Source organism: Lepisosteus platostomus, chromosome 5 (assembly GCF_059453375.1).
Source record: "Lepisosteus platostomus isolate fLepPlt1 chromosome 5, fLepPlt1.hap1, whole genome shotgun sequence".
NCBI lineage: Eukaryota > Metazoa > Chordata > Actinopteri > Semionotiformes > Lepisosteidae > Lepisosteus > Lepisosteus platostomus.
Window position 1 is genome coordinate 22697028 of NC_142615.1, and position 14649 is coordinate 22711676.

General features: G+C 45.4%; 1 protein-coding gene and 1 pseudogene across 1 annotated transcript in view; both read right to left on the bottom strand.

Annotated features, from left to right (window-relative positions):
• The window catches only part of LOC148664987 (zona pellucida sperm-binding protein 3-like), a 246998-nt gene that overhangs the window by 213170 nt on the left and 19179 nt on the right, over nucleotides 1–14649 (bottom strand). The window lies entirely within an intron of this gene.
• Nucleotides 7850–8003, bottom strand: LOC148665017 (U1 spliceosomal RNA; annotated as a pseudogene).

Here is a 14649-nt window from a genome sequence, read left to right on the forward strand (position 1 = left end):
GAGATGAGGGCAGCTTAGCTCCTGTGCAGAGACCTGAGCTGTTGTTGCTGTGGATGCTGTTTTTTCTGCACTCGGGGTAGGAGTGAATGTTGAGTTGCCCTTAGAAATGAAGCAGAGCACTTCAACGGCACGGGTGTGTGTGTGTGCGCCCTGGTGATTCTGGGAGACAGATCGAACCTGGGGTAAAAGAGAGGGGGCTTAGCCCTCTTCCATTTGCTAGTTCAAAGTTGTACAACCCATTTGTATCTGCTAGGCGGCGCAGTCGTCGTGCACAAAGAACACTTTGAAAAGCGTCAAAGGCAAGTCATTCCGAGTTGGTCGTTTGTGTTTTCCGTTCAGACGCGAAATGCTGAAATGATCTCTCGGCTCCTCGGTAACAAAACCGAAGTATTGTTCCCCGTACCGGTACAAACTTTTGGGTTATATAGTATCTTCTTCTCCGTTTCTGACGTCACTCAGTCTGATGGTAAAAAGGGGGGGTCATGGTATTTGGCCAGTTTACGAGGTCCTGGCCAAATGGTCAGTTTAAGATGTAGCGGCGAGGCTTATTAATAAGGCAGAATTAAGTGTTTCTGAGCTTTCCCAAATTAGGCCTCATTTCTCTTTTCATCTCTGTGGTGCAGCCACAGAGAAACCATGCAGGCTGATTTAGGGTTCCTTTGATAAAAGACAGCTCCCAAAGGGGGATGCACTTAGCTAAGCCTGGCTATCATGATCAATGGTCATCCATTGGCGCCTATCTGTCTAGGGAGTTCCAGTTGAACATCTGGACTGCATTACTAAGTGTCAGGAGTAAGTGACTCATATCTCACCTTGATCAACCAATCAGGGACTGGTAGGGCCGAGTAACCCACGTGGGACTCTGATGCCCATGGAACTTTCAGCCAATCAATGAGCTGAAGTTCCTCCAGGTAAAAACAGGCAACACAGAGAGCCTGTGAGATTCAGATTCAGTAAGATTCTGAGGAGAATTCAAAGGAGAATTCCAGGGCAGGACGGCCCAGGAGCAGAAGGCTCCCAAGGGCAGGACATTCTCGCAGCGCACCTCCTGACCATCCTGAGACTCAGCCCGGACAACCACGGAATGGCCAGTGTGTCCGAGTGCCAGAACTTTCCTTTGTTCTAAGAGTCTGGAGTGGAGGTTGCCAGAGAGTAACCAGCAGCAGGCCTCGTGAACAGGTCAGAACTGTGGACAGCTGAATCACTATTCAGAACTAGCTCTTCATCAGGAACAAACCAGTCCTCTTCCTGACTTGCTGGGACCCACAGTCATCTTTTCTCCTGTGCACAAACTTTGCTAGTTAAAGCCAACACTAACTAGCCGGTCAGTGAGCATCAGCAGCGCACCGTCGCAAGCCGCACAGCACAGCCTGGCACCGAGCCAGAGAGCGCAGATTGGACAGCAACAGCCTGCAACTGTTTCTTTGTGCCGCAGGAGATCTGAATCACCAGAAATTGGCTGAGTATTCAACTTCACTGCATTACAGCTCGAGAATTCAGTTGTTATCCCAACCAGTTGATATCAATTTAATTCCTAAGAGTTATGTACTTGTTTTGAGTATCTAATGTAGAAGTTGTAACCAAGTTCACTTTACGAAACAGTCTTAATGAATGATATACTGAACGTATGTCCTCTTGATATGTGTAACTCTTTGTAACTGACCGAGTATACCTTTTGTATTCTGATAACCCTCTCGATAAGATCTGTTAGGTTTACATGCATATTCTATGTATTAATAAATGTATCCTTGTGTATTAGTACCTGTGTGTGCGCGTTGTTTGAGTTATGTCGCATGGTTGAACTCTAAAGCCATCAAAAGAATCAACTTTGTGATTTACTGCTACAATTAATAATTGTCTCAGTAAATGCCCAAACCCTACAGAACTGGTGCCTTCAGAGAGCCACTATGATTACATATTTGGCGTCCCTGAGCCGGTTTTCTTACATATTTAGCGTCCCTGGGTGGGCGTGGCAAGACTGAAATGAGTCAACCAAGCGGAATAATTCCAAATTTTAACGCCGCGGGTTTCATACACGACAATACAGTGTGTGCTGAAAGCCGAAAGGAAAAAAGTTCCCCTTGCTCCTTAAGCAGTGCTTGATTGTTTTGTGATCTTTTGCGATTGGGTTGATTGCATACTTGATCTTGTGGTTTTCTGTGGTAAAACTGTGATTTCGTACTAAAAAGTAATACTCTTTAAGTTTAACGATGGTTTCTAAAAGGTCTGAATTCGAGTCGCTATTAAGCACTCTCTCTAGCAGCGACAGGTCTGACCACGATCTCCGTCATATCTAAATCAGCGGAGAAGCTAGGAGAATAGATCTCCATTCTCTGAGAGAGCTAGCGAAGGACATAGAGAGATTTGACCCCGCAGTGTCAGAGAATAATATCGAGAGTTATATTCAGGACCTCAGGTATACCCTGCAGTACCTGCCAAACGCCACAGAACAGGAGAAAGTGTTTCTGGTCAGGAAAACTACCAGCAGAGCTGTACATGAGTGGATGGCTAGGCAGATGAAAGAAGTCTGCAATGACTTTGAGCAGCTATGTCAAGCACTTATCCAAGAATACAGTGCGTTTATTGACCCGACTGCCGCGATAGCCGCCGCCCTTAACATTAAGCACGAGAGAGCAGAGTCCCCTTGCGAATATTACGAGAGACTTAGACTAACTTATTTTGCAGGGCGAAATGATGAGGGTTGCGAAGAGAACACACATTTCAAGGGTTTATTCATTGCGAATCTCCACCCATCAGTCAGAAAGATTATCTTAATGCATACAGATGCACAGACCATGAAAATGACTGAAATTAAGAGATTTGTGCAGAAAGCCTGGGAGAATGATGTCCAAAGTCGCTCTGAGCAAAAAGCTGCTAAAGCGACTTTGTTCGCCGTCAGAGCCAGCGGGGTTAATTCCCCCCTGCTCGAAGGAGCACAGGCTCCTGAGCTGGCTAAGCCCCGTTCCAAAGCAGGCACACAGGACCGCACCCAGCGTCCTAAGTGCCATGAGAACACCGGGGGAGGGAAAGGGCTAGAAAAAGCTGAACAAAAGGATTCAGTAGCCGCCCGCCTGGCCAGGCTTGAACAAGCTTTATTTGGACAGGGACAACCGCTCCCCAAGGCTGCCGGAAGCGTGAATGAGCTGATACTCTCCACTGGAGGAGGCGGAGACCCACCCCCTCTCCCTCCCTCAGTCTATCTGATTGAGCGGAAGGGTTCCTGCCTGGATGAATTCAGCCATTCCCCAGCGAATGCTGACTCCACCCCTGAAGTCACAGAGCAGGCAGTAAAACATAGAGGAAAAGCAGGAAGCTTTTACCTCAAGGCTGCCATGGGAGATGTCTTACACAGTGAGACACTGATTGACACTGAGGTTGAGAGGTGTTTGATGTCGCACGGCAAGCTCAAACGGGTAGAAAAAGAAAAGGGCATGCGACTCAGAGAGGAACCTTTGGTGGATCACCAGAAAGGCAAGGTGTGGAAACAGGTCAAGGCTCCTAAGCCTTCTGTACAGAAGGAAAGGGGGGCCAATAGGCAGACTGTGCTCACACAGTGCCCACTGAACACAGAAGCCCATGCAGAGATTCCTTCTGTTCCCTCTGGACAAGAAATAAAAATATTTTCTTGTTCCCCGGATATGCAGGGAAGTCGTGTCCCGGCCGAGGTCCCAACAGCCTCCCTGCCACAGGAGCAGTGCTCCGAGCAGCTGCTTGATCCACCAGGTAAAGCACACCCCTTTAACATCCCTGAAGAGGAGCAGATCTTCCCACCTGGCGATGAAAAGGAGCTTTCCCTGTGCACCCTGGCACCCAAGAGGGGTCAGGAACACCACCCTGTAGTGGTGGAAGGGATCCAGATAGCAGGAGAGCAGGTTGGTGATGTAGCCCTCACCCTTAGCCCTGAGAGGTCCTCTATTAGTGAGGATCTGCTTGAGCAGCTGTTGCAGGGCCACCGCCAGGTGCCCCTGGTGCAACATTCACAGATTAGACAGGAGGTCCAGCTGGACGCTGAGACTACTGCGCTGTGGACACACCTGATCCCAGATGCCGATTCCCTCTGCTTTGACCCAGGGAACCTGCAGTCAGGTAACATTATTTCTCACAACTACCAGGTAGTGAGTGAGACTGACCTGATTGTTCCTGCCTCAACGGCAGGGTTGCCAACACACCCAGTCCCCCAGAAGGGACAGGGAATGAAAGCCGAGCCAGTTTTCTTACAGCCACCAGCTCAGTCTGTCAGTCTGAGTCTGACCAACAGTGGTTCAGCCAAACTGGAGCTGGATGGTCAAGTCACCCGCCTGCCAGTGCAGGACATCGCAAAGAGGGGTGTCAGAATCCCCGCCTGCACTGAGATGGGCCTGGTGAGTGATAGTAAGTTCAAAGACAGCGAACTAGCTATCCCAGTGCTGGGGCAGCTCCCTGAACCCCTAGCGAGGGAAGGGGGGAGCGAGCAGGTGTCCTACACCCACGCCCAGCGAACGATTGTAAACATGCCAATAGAGGGATTCCTCAATCAGGAGGTGTGCAGGGTGGACCTGAACAGTGAGAATGGGATAACAATCCCAGATCACTCAGGTGCTCCAGATGACCACTCAGCCAAGGGTCAGGCATGCTCCACCGCTGCATCACCCCCTGCAGGGTTCCTAGAGCACAGGCATGAACAAATTGAAAAAGCAGATGCCCTGGAAAAGGAGGAGCAGCATCAGCAGCTGCGTCAGATTTCCACAGATCTCCAGGATGTTGGTGCCCAAGATGCCACAGGGCATACTGAGAAAGATACCATGTACGTGCTGCGCCAGCTTAGAAAGGCAACAGTCACTCAGAAGGAGATGACTGGGATCAGCCACCCGAAAATACTTTTGGGTGGACTGATTGCTGCCGCCACTGTTGCACGTTTGCTTTTTCTGGTAGGTTTGTGTGCTACTGGCACTCTCCCCCTGACTGCCCCAAGAAGGCAGGTGTCTGAGATGCCAGAGGGTAGTGACAGACTGTATCAACAGCAGCAAAAGTTGGAAAGCTTAGGGAAAACCCTACAGGCAACTTCCTATGCAACAGGGTGAAACTTTATTCCCCAACCAGTGGACATGATTGTTGGTGTTATACAGTGGGTTTATGCTTGTGTGCAACAGGTCAGAATGTTGACACAAAACCTGTTAAGGGAGCTTAGTGGCACTGTAGCCAGTCTAGCCATGGCACAATTCCCAACCCACTTGATTCCACTCTTCTCAGTAGAGGAGTATGTGACATTAACCCCATCGCTCATAGCTCACCCAGAAGGCATTCCAGGATTGAATTCAGTTCCAAATCTTGAGATGGGTATGGCTACCAAAGCTATCCATTGGCTGTGTCTAAACGATTCACCAATGAAGGGTGTAAAGCTACTAATGGGCAGAGGGAGGTTAATGAACCCCATGAAGACCAGGTGGGACGTAAATGGCTGGTCAACACACCACATTTAACTGTCACCATGACTTGTGACAGGCATGATACAGCTACCGCAATGCAGCTACCTAATCAAACAGTTTTCTTGCAAGTTCCCGAGGAGGCCATAGTACAGCTTGAACTTAACACTGTACTGTCTAGAACCAGACAACATAAGACCAAACTTGAGGTCGTTGATGCCTTCAAGTGCCACACTATTGAATTGGATAGAAATCCAAGAAACAGCAAGCCCTGAAGAAGTACAGGTAGTTAGTTTGCTTTAATGGAACAAACCTCCAAACCACCCTAGCAGATACCCAACACAGGTGTTGTGGTTTATCGGGGGGCTGGGAACAGGAACTGGTGTTATTGTAACACTGCTGCTGGGTAGCTGGATCATGACTGACAGTGTACTCTGAATGCTGTACTCTCACATCAAGATGTACTCCGGGTAGCATGAATGAGTCAAAGGTAGCATGTCAAAAGAAAGGAAGTGACTTCTCCCAAAATATCTACTACAGAGGTATCAGATATTGACAGTGAACTTCCTGATGTGTAATTCCTAGACTTAGATAATGTCTCCTACCGTCTTTATACATACTCCAGATGTTATTCATCCTGTTTGTATCCAATGCTGGTTCCGGTATGAATTCTCGAGGAGTAATGTAGACATTTAAGATTAATGTTCTAATGGCAAGGGACATCACTTAACTCTGTTTTGTTTTGAAGGCAACAATGCCTCGGGACCTCGTGACCTTCAAAAAGGGGGGATATGTAGTGAATTAATAATAAGGCAGAATTAAGTGTTTCTGAGCTTTCCCAAATTAGGCCTCATCTCTCTGTTCATCTCTGTGGTGCAGCCACAGAGAAACTATCCATGCAGGCTGATTTAAGGTTTCCTTTGATAAGGTTTCCTAGGACAGCTCCCAAAGGGGGATGCACTTAGCTAAGCCTGGCTATCATGATCAATGGTCATCCATTGGCGCCTATCTGTCTAAGGAGTGCCAGATGGACATCTGGACTGCATTCCTAAGTGTCAGGAGTAAGTGACTCATATCTCACCTTGATCAACCAATCAGGGACTGGTAGGGCCGAGTAACCCACGTGGGACTCTGATGCCCATGGAACTTTCAGCCAATCAACGAGCTGAAGTTCCTCCAGGTAAAAACAGGCAACACAGAGAGCCTGGGAGATTCAGAGGGGGATTCTGTGAGAATTCTGTGGACTTTTCTAAAGGGAATTCAAAGGAGAATTCCAGGGCAGGACGGCCAAGGAGCAGAAGGCTCCCAAGGGTAGGACATTCTCGCAGCACGCCTCCTGACCATCCTGAGACTCAGCCTGGACAAGCACGGAACGGCCAGTGTGTCCGAGTGCCAGAACTTTCCTTTGTTCTAAGAGTCTAGAGCGGAGATTGCCAGAGAGTAACCAGAGGATCCACCCGAGGTTAGCACCAGCAGCAGGCCTCGTGAACAGGTCGGAACTGTGGACAGCTGAATCACTATTCAGAACTAGCTCTTCATCAGGAACGAACCGGTCCTCTTCCTGACTTGCTGGGACCCACAGTCATCTTTTCTCCTGTGCACAAACTTTGCTAGTTAAAGCCAACACTAACTAGCTGGTCAGTGAACATCAGCAGCGCACCGTCGCAAGCCGCACAGCACAGCCTGGCACCGAGCCAGAGAGCGCGGATTGGACAGCAACAGCCTGCAACTGTTTCTTTGTGCCCGCAGGAGATCTGAATCCCCAGAGATTGGATGAGTATTCAACTTTAATGCATTACAGCTCGAGAATTCAATTGTTATCCCAACCAGTTGATATCAATTTAATTCCTAAGAGTTATGTACTTGTTTTGAGTATTTAATGTAGAAGTTATAACCAAGTTCATTTACGAAACGGTCTTAATGAATGATATACTGAACGTATGTCCTCTTGATATATGTAACTCTTTGTAATTGACTGAATATATATCTTTTGTATTCTGATAACCCTCGTGATAAGATCTGTTAGGTTTATATGCATATTCTATGTATTAATAAATGTATCCTCGTGCATTAGTACCTGTGTGTGTGCGTTGTTTGAGTTATATCGCATGGTTGGATTCTAAAGCCATCAAAAGAATCAATTTTGTGATTTACTGCTACAATTAATAATTGTCCCAGTAAATGCCCAAACCCTATAGAACTGGTGCCTTCAGAGAGCACACTACATTACATTTTGGCTATGGCAACATTACAACAGCAAAACGACTGACTTTGAAAAGGGAATGAATGTCCGGAAGGAGTAGTGTAACCAGCTTGAAATGCTTCTCCGGACTTCTAACTAAAAGAAACCGGGAACAAGCAGTGGCATCGACTCCTTTCGAACTGGGATCCTATCGCAGCACGTGGTGTCGTAACTCTTCCGTATCTGATATTGGACCAAGCACATCAGGGGAGAGCGCGAACGCAGTCCCCCACTACCAGAAATGATGCAGTCGAGATTCCGACATTAGGGGAATTCGCAGGGGTCAGCACAGCCGGAGTGCAATGGCCGAGCCTCGCTCTGGGTGAACCTCCTTCTTGATCCCCAGCTCCTCGCCCCGCACACCACCGCGTCCTGCTGGGCCCACTCTTTCGTACACTCACACGCCACACTAACACTCAAAAGGGTGGGCAAAACGAGAAAACGAGCGCGCCGTTTCCTACACATCTGCAGTCGCGATTGCGCATTCGCAGCATGTCCCGGGACACAATTCGGCCTCATTTGCATAACACCAGACCGGCAGATCGCTACGCAAGCTCGCGTCGTGCGCCTGCCACACACCGAACAAACACCGGAGCCTTTTCAGCAATTTCCAAAAAACGGGCCTGCTTGCCTGCCCACAAGGCTCCGTCTCTTACCCGCTCTCCAGAGCCTGCTGCCTTTTGTGCCGTTCTCTCGGCACCGCTGCAGCGCACACAACTCCTGCAGCGCGGGGAGAAAGTTTCCACGCTCCGCTGCAGGGAAGGCTCGCTGTGGAGCTTAGTACCGATAACACTGCTGATATTGATGGAGTAGAAACAAGTGATGTATTGGCAGCTTTATCTGGGGCGAGCAGTCCTGGAACAACTACAAAAATGTTAGGATTCAGAGGAAGAAATATTTTTCCACCTCACCCAATCCTGTTGCATTAACGAAGCTGAAGTTGGCTGCTTATTCGCCAGCTTCTTATTCGCATTTTTCGTTCCACCTTATAAGATGCTACTGTGATGTTATGCCGCCTTTCGCCTGTAGATGGCTCTCTATAGTTATTTTTAAAAATACTAATCCGAGTGGATTACTGGACATAGCCTCAGTAAAGAGGAATATGTAAATAATTATTATCCAAATTGCATTTTTGTATGAAACACATTTAAGAAAATCGAAAACCAATTTTCAAAACTCACAATAACACAAACTGGCATGTTAGACGACAAGTAAATAAGACGAAAGCAAACCATTAATTCACTGGCATTTTCTGCATATTTACCACGACCTTGCCTTCTGATTATTAAAAGTCTCAGAATCTTGCATTTTGCAAGAAATGTTAATATGGCGTCTACAATGGGACATTTAGAACATGGCATGTGAGAATATGGTTAACCGAAGATGAGCAAAGGGTGATGGCACTTTCTGCTTATTGCTATGACCCTCCCTCCTGATTATAAAATAGTCTCACAATTCTGCCACTGAGGTAATGTGACAAATTATGAAAATCATTAAGTATAAGAAAATTTACTGTACCATTTTTTAAATATGACCTTCTGAACATGTAAGGATTAACAGTCAACAAAATAGCACCCCTTCTGCTGATTTACTTTTTCCCTCCTTCCTTGTCACCAGAACATCCTAATATTCCGACACTAAGGTAGGAGAGACAAAATCACTTATCATGTACATTTGTAATTACGACACGTCACTGTTGCATTTCTGCGTTGTGACATGTAATACCCACAGTGGAAATTCATAGTTGTGATTATAGGAATGTTATACAGTGCCTTGCGAAAGTACTCGGCCCCCTTGAACTTTTCAACCTTTTGCCACATTTCAGGCTTCAAACATAAAGATATAAATTTTTTATTTTATGTGAAGAATCACCAACAAGTGGGACACAATTGTGAAGTGGAACGAAATCTATTGGATTTTTGAAACTTTTTTAACTAATAAAAAAATGAAAAGTGGGGCGTGCAAAAGTATTCGGCCCCCTTGCGTTAATACTTTGTAGAGCCACCTTTTGCTGCGATTACAGCTGCAAGTCGCTTGGGGTATGTCTCTATCAGTTTTGCACATCGAGAGACTGAAATTCTTGCCCATTCTTCCTTGCAAAACAGCTCGAGCTCAGTGAGGTTGGATGGAGAGCGTTTGTGAACAGCAGTTTTCAGCTCTTTCCACAGATTCTCGATTGGATTCAGGTCTGGACTTTGACTTGGCCATTCAAACACCTGGATACGTTTATTTGTGAACCATTCCTTTGTAGATTTTGCTGTATGTTTGGGATCATTGTCTTGTTGGAAGATAAATCTCCGTCCCAGTTTCAGGTCTTTTGCAGACTCCAACAGGTTTTCATCCAGAATGGTCCTGTATTTGGCTGCATCCATCTTCCCCTCAATTTTAACCATCTTCCCTGTCCCTGCTGAAGAAAAGCAGGCCCAAACCATGATGCTGCCACCACCATGTTTGACAGTGGGGATGGTGTGTTGAGGGTGATGAGCTGTGTTGCTTTTACGCCAAACATATCGTTTTGCATTGTGGCCAAAAAGTTCGATTTTGGTTTCATCTGACCAGAGCACCTTCTTCCACATGTTTGGGGTGTCTCCCAGGTGGCTTGTGGCAAACTTTAGACGAGACGTTTTATGGATATCTTTAAGAAATGGCTTTCTTCTTGCCACTCTTCCATAAAGGCCAGATTTGTGCAGTGTAAGACTGATTGTTGTCCTATGGACAGACTCTCCCACCTCAGCTGTAGTTCTCTGCAGTTCATCCAGAGTGATCATGGGCCTCTTGGCTGCATCTCTGATCAGTCTTCTCCTTGTCTGAGCTGAAAGTTTAGAGGGACGGCCAGGTCTTGGTAGATTTGCAGTGGTCTGATACTCCTTCCATTTCAAGATGATCGCTTGCACAGTGCTCCTTGGGATGTTTGAAGCTTGGGAAATCTTTTTGTATCCAAATCCGGCTTTAAACTTCTCCACAACAGTATTACGGACCTGCCTGGTGTGTTCCTTGGTCTACATGATGCTCTCTGCGCTTTCAACAGAACCTTGAGACTATCACAGAGCAGGTGCATTTATACAGAGACTTGATTACACACAGTTAAAGTTAAAAATTATTAGTTTAAAATTAAAATTATTAAAAATATTAGTTAAAAAAGTTTCAAAAATCCAATAGATTTCGTTCCACTTCACAATTGTGTCCCACTTGTTGGTGATTCTTCACATAAAATAAAAAATTTATATCTTTATGTTTGAAGCCTGAAATGTGGCAAAAGGTTGAAAAGTTCAAGGGGGCCGAATACTTTCGCAAGGCACTGTATATCAGGTGGGTAGCTGCGTCAGCATGCGTAGGCTGCAAAGGAACAAGTAAAGGATTATTCCATGTTGAAAAGAGAAGAAAGGAAACACACCGTTTCGGCTGTGGAGCCTTCTTCAGGTGTGAGAAAGACAGGGCAGTATGCAAAGATTATTATCCTTTTATCTTTGCTGATTGCAGTTTATCTTTGATGACAGCATCAAAGACGTTAAGGAATTTTTACACCTAATAAACAGACACTTTTTTTGAACACCCTTATTTACTGTTAACAAAAGAGCTGACATGTATTATGTGTGAAAGAAAGCTGCTAAACAGCTCGACCTGCTGCCCCCTCTGAAAGACACAGTCACTCATAGAATTATTGAAATGGCGGATGGTTTCAAAAATACACTGGTAGAGCGCGTTAAGATGAGCAGATGCTTTTCATTGCAATTAGGTGAGTCTGTAATCGATTTGGCCAATTCACTCGTTTATGTTAGATATGAGTTTGAGGGTATACTCACCACTATACTAACAAGGAAGACATCGCTCTCTCTGACCCCAGGCATCTCTGATCAGTCTTCTCCTTGTCTGAGCTGAAAGTTTAGAGGGACGGCCAGGTCTTGGTAGATTTGCAGTGGTCTGATACTCCTTCCATTTCAAGATGATCGCTTGCACAGTGCTCCTTGGGATGTTTGAAGCTTGGGAAATCTTTTTGTATCCAAATCCGGCTTTAAACTTCTCCACAACAGTATTACGGACCTGCCTGGTGTGTTCCTTGGTCTACATGATGCTCTCTGCGCTTTCAACAGAACCTTGAGACTATCACAGAGCAGGTGCATTTATACAGAGACTTGATTACACACAGTTAAAGTTAAAAATTATTAGTTTAAAATTAAAATTACTAAAAATATTAGTTAAAAAAGTTTCAAAAATCCAATAGATTTCGTTCCACTTCACAATTGTGTCCCACTTGTTGGTGATTCTTCACATAAAATAAAAAATTTATATCTTTATGTTTGAAGCCTGAAATGTGGCAAAAGGTTGAAAAGTTCAAGGGGGCCGAATACTTTCGCAAGGCACTGTATATCAGGTGGGTAGCTGCGTCAGCATGCGTAGGCTGCAAAGGAACAAGTAAAGGATTATTCCATGTTGAAAAGAGAAGAAAGGAAACACACCGTTTCGGCTGTGGAGCCTTCTTCAGGTGTGAGAAAGACAGGGCAGTATGCAAAGATTATTATCCTTTTATCTTTGCTGATTGCAGTTTATCTTTGATGACAGCATCAAAGACGTTAAGGAATTTTTACACCTAATAAACAGACACTTTTTTTGAACACCCTTATTTACTGTTAACAAAAGAGCTGACATGTATTATGTGTGAAAGAAAGCTGCTAAACAGCTCGACCTGCTGCCCCCTCTGAAAGACACAGTCACTCATAGAATTATTGAAATGGCGGATGGTTTCAAAAATACACTGGTAGAGCGCGTTAAGATGAGCAGATGCTTTTCATTGCAATTAGGTGAGTCTGTAATCGATTTGGCCAATTCACTCGTTTATGTTAGATATGAGTTTGAGGGTATACTCACCACTATACTAACAAGGAAGACATCGCTCTCTCTGACCCCAGGCATCGTGTCTTGACCCACCATGCTGGAAGCCGACGTGTACTGTGATTCCTTTACAGAGCAGAAATGACAACCGAGGAGCCGAGAGATCATTTCAGCATTTCGCGTCGGAACGGAAAACACAACCGACCAACTCGGAATGACTTGCTTTTGACGCTTTTCAAAGCGTTCTTTGTGCACAACGACTGTGCCGCCTAGCAGATACAAATGGGTTGTACAACTTCGAACTAGCAAATGCAAGAGGGCTAAGCCCCCTCTCTTTTAGCCCAGGTTCGATCTGTCTCCCAGAATCACCAGGGCGCACACACACACACACCCGTGTGCCCTGGTGATTCTGGGAGACAGATCGAACGTTGAAGTGCTCTGCTTCATTTCTAAGGGCAACTCAACATTCACTCCTACCCCGTGAAAAGAAAAGACAGCGTCCACAGCAACAACAGCTCAAGTCTCTGCACAGGAGCTAAGCTGCCCCCATCTCCTCTGCTCTGCTCTGCTCTGCTCTGCTCTGCGGCTCCTGCGGAGTGGAGTCCTGCCTGGAGCCATGTTTGCAGGCGGCGGCTCCCCGCGCCCTGTCTGTGCGTCGTGTCCAAGAGCTCCTGGGAGGAAGAGAGAGCCCTCCCACTCGGGGGCTTTTCCACGGTCTGTGTGAGGAGGGGCGGGTATGTCCAGTAGCTTATCGAGCATGTTGTGTATCTTAATAAAGAGCCTTTCTTATATGATTTAGACTATTTTATTGACTACACAAATCACGCTCTCACAACATATATTCCCCGCCTTCTACTCTCTCGTTCTGTTGTCTCGCGATGTCTATTCACTATACTACATCCCTTCCTTTGTTATTTTTAAAGTCTATAACTTTACCATACAATTGTAACAATTGTATATCAACACACAGTAAACGGTTATTAACTATTACAACAAAATGTATATAAACCCTTTCATTTCTATTCAATACATTCATCTTTTTTTACAACAATTTCTATGCGTACCAACCCAAATTTTAGTTCAATTTCTACTTAAGTCACTTCTAAATATCACCTCATTTCTAGCAGTCTAAGCAACATCTACATAGATAACACAAACAAAATAGGGCAATTTAACATTTGGAGAGCTATGCAAGTCCTGTATTTTTAAATGTCTCTGTAATGAGCCGGTTTCCTGATAACCCTGCCACTAATGGTTGTTACGTTACTTCTGGGTAAAGTTACTGGCTCTCCTACGGATGTACTCTCCACTGTCTGAGGACTCGGCACTTCCTGCACGTCAGAAAGTCCTGTATTCTCAGCATTTTCTGTTTCTGCAGATTCAAAATCAAGATCCAATGGAGGAGCGTGTCAAAGTTGTTTTACATTTCTCATTATTTTTGAGCCATCTTCCACATTCACTAACTCAAAAGAGTTACAAGAGGTGTTTCTCAATAACACATAGCGAGTGTCTTTGAACTTGGCATCCAATTTACCGGTGTCTAGGCCAGCCACAAACACTACGTCACTGACCTTGAAGTTATGATCCGTGTCTGGTCTGCATATAATTTCATTTTGTGTGCATACTCCTCATGATGTCTATGGATATCTTTTGTCTTTTGAATGTCCCTTGGCTCTTCTTCTTTCTTTTCCATGTTTGGTAATTTAGTTCGGATATCACGCCCAAAGATAAGATTAGCTGGGGTTTCTCCAGATGCCCTGTGTGGTGTTGATCTATAAGTCAGCAGAATCTTAGGGAGTTCCTCTCTCTCTTTTTTCCTTCTGTCACAGCTGCTCTTAAGGCCTTTTTCACGTATCTGTGAAATCTTTCAATTTTGCCATTACATCTCGGATAGTAAGGTGATGCATGGATGTGTTTAATTCCACAATTAGTCAGAAATGATTCAAACAACTGTCCTATGAATTGCCTGCCATTATCTGTTACTACCTCTAGTGGATAACCAAATCGTGCAAAGATGTTCATCAGCTCTCTAATAACTGTGGCTGAAGATGTGTCTGATACAACAACCGCCTCAGGTTAAGAAGTATAATAGTCTATGACAGTCAATATGTATTCATTCTGAATGGGAATGCCCAATTTTGTCCAAGGCCTTGGTGGTAATTCAAGTGGTTGGAG